The following is a 6947-nucleotide window of genomic DNA, read 5'->3' on the forward strand; positions in this document are numbered from 1 at the left end:
ATTTTGGTGCTTCTCACCAATGTGTCTCTTTCCCATGGTCTTCTTTATCTCTTCTTCTGTAATACTGTTTGGAATGTGAAATCTGCCATATTGGATTATGAGCATAAGGCCCCATTGAGCTGGACAGAACCTGGAGTCCCTAAGGACTTCACAGAGAAGAGCTGCCATAACAACCACGGTTTACATACCTGTAGACTCTTAAATGAGAGAGGAATATACTTCCATCCTCTTCAAACGACTGCTTTGGTTGTTTGTTGTTTAATCTCTCACACCTAAAGCAAAACCTGTCTAGTCTAACAACACAAGATACAGCATATATATTAGATGAGAACTTATACATATTTCAACTGATGGTGCTCACAGATGTAATCCAAATGGCAAGACCACCGTGGAATCTGTTTTCCTACATGGAATAAAAGTATGGACATTTTTTAAGGGTGATGGCACATCCTTACTTTAAAAGCTTTCCTTCAAGACCAGCCTGACCACCATGGAGAAACCCCATCTCTACTAAAAATACAAAAATGAGCCGGGCATGATGGCGCATGCCTGTAATCCCAGCTACTTGGGAGACTGAGGCAGGAGAATTGCTTGAATCCGGGAGGCAGTGGTTGCAGTGAGCGAGATCACGCCATTGCACTCCAGCCTGGGCGACAAGAGTGAAACTCTGTCTCAAAAACAAACAAACAAACAAACAAAACAAACAAAAAAACAACAACTTTCCTTAACTTTCCTTAGCTGGAGTTTTTAAACATAAATAAATAAATAAGGTTCATTTGGATACACACCACTCCTAAGGGTATAATGGCAATTTTAATCTTGGCTATTTGTCTGGAATAATGTTATCTGACTTTGATATGATCCAAAGAGAATTGTCCTTTTAAAGTGATGCATGATGAGCCTTTATAACCAGACGCATTGACATTTGGGGAGGAAACAGTTTGCTGGCAGCCTGGCCTGGAGTTGCTTTGGCTCCTGGCTTTATACTCACTCACCCAGGGCTGCCACAGAAAACTCACGGCAAAATGTCATAGGCAGAAAACAATCTGATGGAGAGCTAATTACCACTTGGAGAGATCAATTTGATTGCAATGGCTGTTTCATAATACACAGATTCAAAATGAGCATCTTCCAAGTTTCTAAGATGAGCAAAGGGCTATAAATCCATTTGGGGGATGGGTAAAATAAGGTGGACTATTTTGACTTTATATACTCTCCAAAGAGCTTTGAAGGATCTCAAAGATAAGTCAGCAGCCTCTAAACTGTTCTAGAAACATACAAAAGGAGATAATGTGAATTTGTTTCTATTTACCATGAAACTCTAAATGTACCACCAGAATCCTCCTGGTAGGTTGTCAGGATACCTACTGTCCAGGATTAACAGAGACCCTCTGATACGAGCTCCCTTACCTCTCCTCCCTCTTTCCTCCAAATGTTATTCTTGAGAAGGACTCATACTCCGAAGCAGCCCTGTTTCTTGGAACCTTTCAGTCTTCCCTGGGGTCTCCAGGACCCTGCTGCATCAGCCTGTTCCATTTCCTTCATATATTCAAACTCTTCCTTTTCATTTCCTCCCCTCTGCCAAACTTTAAAGAGTTTCAAATCTATCTCTTCAACTCCTCTCCCAACCTAAGCTAGCTAGTTTCTTCCTCTGACTGCAAAACTTCTCAAAGGAGCATCACTCTTTGCTGCCTCTCCTTTCTCTCACATTCTCTATATTGGCTCCTGTAATCTGGGCAGTGTCCTCACACCTAATGAAACTGCTCCACTAAAGTACACTAATACTGTGCTAAATTAAATAGAACTTTCTTAAGCTTCATTTTCCTTGACTACTAGCGCCTCTAACCACCATTGATTCTTGGCCCTTTTCTCAAGCCAAGCTCCTCTCCAGCTTACACCAACTTCTGCAGGGTCCCTCATTACTGGCCATGCCTTCCCGAAAATGCTTTCCTCCTTTGGCATCTTTACAAGATACCATGACCTACTTCTCCTCCTCCTCTGAGTTCTGACGCTGCTTTTCTAGCATGTTTTCATTTGTCCAACACTTAAATATAAGTGTTCCCTAAAGTTTACACTTCAGCACATCATGTTTCTTACTATGGTGTACGTGCTATTGCATCAGAAATACTATTTCCATAGTCATAATAAGCTCCATGCAATTCATTCTCAAATAAAATGTCTCAAACCCTGAAATCTCTTTCAAGCCCCAAGTAAGATAACCTTTGTACATTTTATATGATTGTGTTAAAGCATAAAAATCAGAGTGTTTCAAACAGAACACATCATCTTACACCTTAATTCTATCTCTTGTCCTTTTTCTACATGTCTGGTTCAATAACCACTTCATCATTTTTATTTCTAAGATTCACAATACAAGTGTTATTGTCCATCCCTCTAACTCATGACCCATTCGTGGCCCTTGTGACCACTGACTTAAATCTATATAAGTACAAAGTATTACCTCAGGTGCTGTGGCAGATGCAAGGATCAAGTAAAAGCTTCTCGAAGATGCCTACAAGTTGATGACAGCCCTAACAACAATGCCCACACAATGCTTCTTATATTTATCCACTTGTTTTCATTCTGATAGACTCTAATTCAAGCCCTGCTAAGCTCTCCCATTGTCCACTGTTACAGCCTCACAAGAGATTTCACTCTCTCCATTCTCTTCTCATGTCCAAGTGATCCTCCAGGTTGTTTCCATAGTTACCAATTCTAAAAGAAATTTAATCCAGTTATTTGTCTAGTTAAAAAGTAAAAAAGCCTGCTGTACCTCTCCACTGCACTCAAAACAGAATTCATACTCCTGCCTAGAACATATATCTCAATACAATGTATTTGTATGGTCAACAAAAACTATTGAGCATGATGCTCATGCCTAAACACAATATAGCCGCTTGGGGCACACAATTTCTGCCCTTATGAGGTCCAAGTTGAGAATCATAGGCCCCAAAATAATTTTAAATACAAAATACAAAAAAAAAATAAAGAGACTTAGGACTGTTATGTAGTAACAATTTTTTAAGTCAGTTGACAATAATTCAAAAGTAATTCCAGTCTTTCTATGTTCTTCCTGGAAAACATTACCAGAAATTCAATTTATGTTCTACAGCAATATCCCACACAAAAAATATTTTCCTCTCTTGTGCATTAAAATTCTCTCTTTCTCTGCAAATGCTTTAGAGACTATTGTCAAAAATTCCTCCTCAGTTTACCCAAGTGACTTTTCAACTTTTCTTTCTGGATTCAGATTTAGATGTTATTTTTTAATCAGTTGCATGGATTCTTTATCACAAAAGCAAACTTAGGAACAAACCCTTTTCTGCAGCCTCCCTAGTCCTGTCTGTCTCTGCCTTTTGTCACAATTACCCCACAAAAAGCCCAGGAAAAGGAGCTGGGAAAGAAAGAACACTACTTGAGTTACAAAAAAAAAAAAAAAAAAAAAAAAAAAAACACTAGAAAGGCAACTTGGGAATGCTGACATATTAAAATTATCATGTCCTCAAATAAAAAATTACAAAGGAATTTTTTTTTGCTGGAGTTATCAGTGCTGAGACGGGGAGGAAGCGGGGCACACCAGGCAGAGATGGTTCCCCAGAGGAGGAGATGCCTGAGTTGAACCTGAACAAATGAGTTAACCCATGGAGAGCAAAGTCAGAAAAGCCTCACATTTCAGGCAGGTAACAGGATAAACCCAGAAGTCAAACAATGGCAGGACTTGAGCCACAAGACTGGGAATGTGGAACATAGTTGCAGGTCTGGAGCCACAGAGCTGCTTAAAAAAGAGAAAGCAGCAGAACTCCTGGCCTGCACATGGATTCGGTATTGAAAGAGGATTGAACAATTCAGGAGCAGGCACAGAAAGAATTCAGTAGTAGAGACCAATGAAGCAGCCCAGCGCTATCAACTGCTGCCACAGTGTGTGTGTGTGGGGTGTGTGTGTGTGTGTGTGTGTGTGTGTGTGTGTGTGTTTTCAGACAGCAGGAGTGATATAGGAAGTGGTGATAGTTTGTAGCAGAGAAAACCAAAATGGAGATAAGGAAGTGGAGGCTGCATAAGGCAAATGTGCAGAGTCATCCCACAAAGCTGAAGATTTCAGATGTGTCAGGTAACTTGAGAGGCCTGTGATTCTGACTAATCCTCTGGATCCCAGATGCATTATTAGCTCATAAGTGGAACCCCTTTTAAATGAGAGTTGGGGATGCCAACTTCATTGGGGTACTTCCTACTTTAGAAAGGATGGACCTAGAAATTCAAATGAAGTTTAAATATTTGCTTACTGCTTGTAAATGAAGCAAGCTGTGAGTTTCAGGGACATCATGGGGCAGAGAAAATATTGGGTCGCTATCTCCCACCTTTCCTGCATTATATACCCCATTGCCTGTTTCTTAATTTGCTTTTAAATTTTTGGCATGTCACCCAGGGGCTCGGAATTGCCCAATACATAATCATAATCCTTTTTCACAATACTCTGTTCTCATTGGTATGGTGAACCTCATTTATCTTACTTTATTTGGTTAGTATTTTGTGCATTTAAGTTTTTATTTTATAATATATCAATATCCATAAAACTACTAGCCAAACCAATATCGATCAACTTGGGTAGACGGGAGAGGAACTTCTAAGGATTTAGCAAATAATAAGCTCCAAAGCACTTGCAGAAAAAGGGGGAATTTTAGTGGACAAGAGAGGAAAATTTTTTTGTGGAGTATTGTTGTAGGATATAAATTGAATTTCTGGTAATTTTTCCAAGAACATGTAAAATTAACATCTCCCTATTTTCCCCTCCCAAAGTGCCCCCAGCTATCTTATTCAGAATAGGACAAATACTATCCAGAATGTTTCTTGTTACATTGTTTTTATTGCATGTTGGTATGTTTAAACCATATTGTTTGATGTTGCCTGTTTTTCAACTCTAAAAAATGGGTACGCCGGGCTTGGTGGCTCACTCTGTAATCCCAACACTTTGGGAGGCTGAGGTGGGTGGATCACCTGAGGTCAGGAGTTCGAGATCAGCCTGGCCAAGATGGTGAAACCCCGTCTCTACTGAAAATACAAAAATTAGCCAGCCATGGCGGTGCATGCCTGTAATCCCAACTACTCACAAGGCTGAGGCTAGAGAATCACTTGAGCCAGGGAAGCGGAGGTTGCAGTGAGCCAAGATCGCGCCACTGCATTCCAGCCTGGGCAACAGAGTGAGACTCTATCTCAAAAATAAATCAATAAATGAATAACAAAAATAAAATTAAAATTAAAATAAAAGAGGGTACATTATTGTGAAAAGTCCTCAGTGACTTGCTTTTTCATTCAGTATTATGCTACTGAAATACAATCATGTTGATATGTTTAGCCATAGGTCATTTATTTTCATGGCTCTATACAAGCCCACTGTGTAAATGCGTTATTCAACTCTTCAGTCACACAGAACATACAGACACCAGCTTCTTTGCTTTTTTTTTTCTGTTTTAATTTTGGGGGCTACATGTTTCCTTTTCTCCACATCCTCACCAGCATTTGCTACTGTTTGTCTTTTGGATACAAGCAATTTTAACTGGGGTGAGATGATAGGTCGTTGTAGTTTTGATTTGCATTTCTCTGATGATCAGTGATGTTGAGCACCTTTTCATGTGCTCATTTGCCATTTGTATGTCTTTTGAGAAATGTCTATTTAAATCTTCTGCCCATTTTTGATCAGATTATTAGACTTTTGTCTGTAGAGTTGTTTGAGCTCCTTATACATTCTGGTTATTAATCTCTTGTCAGATGGGTAGTTTGCACACATTTTCTCCCATTCTGTGGGTTGTCTCTTCGCTTTGTTGATTGTTTCCTTTGCTGTGCAGAAGTTTTGTAACTTGATATGATCCTATTTGTCCATTTTTGCTTTGGTTGCCTGTGCTTGTGGTTTATTACTCAGGAAATTTTTGCCCAGACCAATGTCCTGCAGGGTTTCCCCAATGTTTCTTATAGTAGTTTCATGGCTTGAGGTCTTGATTTAAGTCTTTAATTCATTTTGATTTTCATTTTTGTGTATGGGGTCAGTTTTCATTGTTTTGCATATGCATATCCAGTTTCCCCAGCACTATTTATAGAAAAGAGTGTTCTTTCTCCAATATATGTTCCTGGCACCTTTATCAAAAATGAGTTCACTGTAGGTGTGTGGACTTGTTCCTGGATTTTCTGTTCTGTTCCACTGGTCTATGTGACTGTTTTTATGTCTGTACCATGCTATTTTGGTTACTATAGCTCTGTAGTATAATTTGAAGTCCCAACTTCTTTGCCTTGACTGAAGCTATTATTTCTGCATTTTCTCCCAGACCGTGAGATGAAAAAGTTTTGGAGTTAGCAAAAAAACACATTAAAAAGTATTCTAAATATTTTTAAAAATGTAAAGTAAAATATAGATGTAATGAATAAACATATGAGGACTGAGAACAGATAAATGAAACTATTAAAAACAGATAGAAATTTTAGAACTATGAAATATAGTATCTGTGAAGAAAAATTCACTAAATGGACTTAAAAGAAAATTAGACACTGGAGCAAATTAGACACTGGAGAAGAATGGATTAGTGAACTTGAAGACAGGTAAATAAAAATGATTCAAACTGAAGTACAAAGAGGAAAGAAGACTGGAAAAAGGAGGAATCAAGTGAGCCCTAGTGACCTATGAAATAATAATAAGCTCTATATTATATGTAAAATTGGGAGCCCAGATGGAAAGGAGAAAGATAAAAATATGTAGCAGAAAAAAAAATGGTCCCAAGTCTCCCAAATTTGACAAAACATATGAACCCACATATTCAAGAGTTTAGCAAACCCCAAATAGGGTAAACCCGAGATAGGAGAGGTAAATGATGAGTATCTTTAATGGGAGTAAATACTTATTCCTTAAATGAGTGGCATAAGGTAATGGCTCAGAATGTGTCTTCATAGATGGATTTATTGGG

Source organism: Pan paniscus, chromosome 7, assembly GCF_029289425.2.
Source record: "Pan paniscus chromosome 7, NHGRI_mPanPan1-v2.0_pri, whole genome shotgun sequence".
Lineage (NCBI taxonomy): Eukaryota > Metazoa > Chordata > Mammalia > Primates > Hominidae > Pan > Pan paniscus.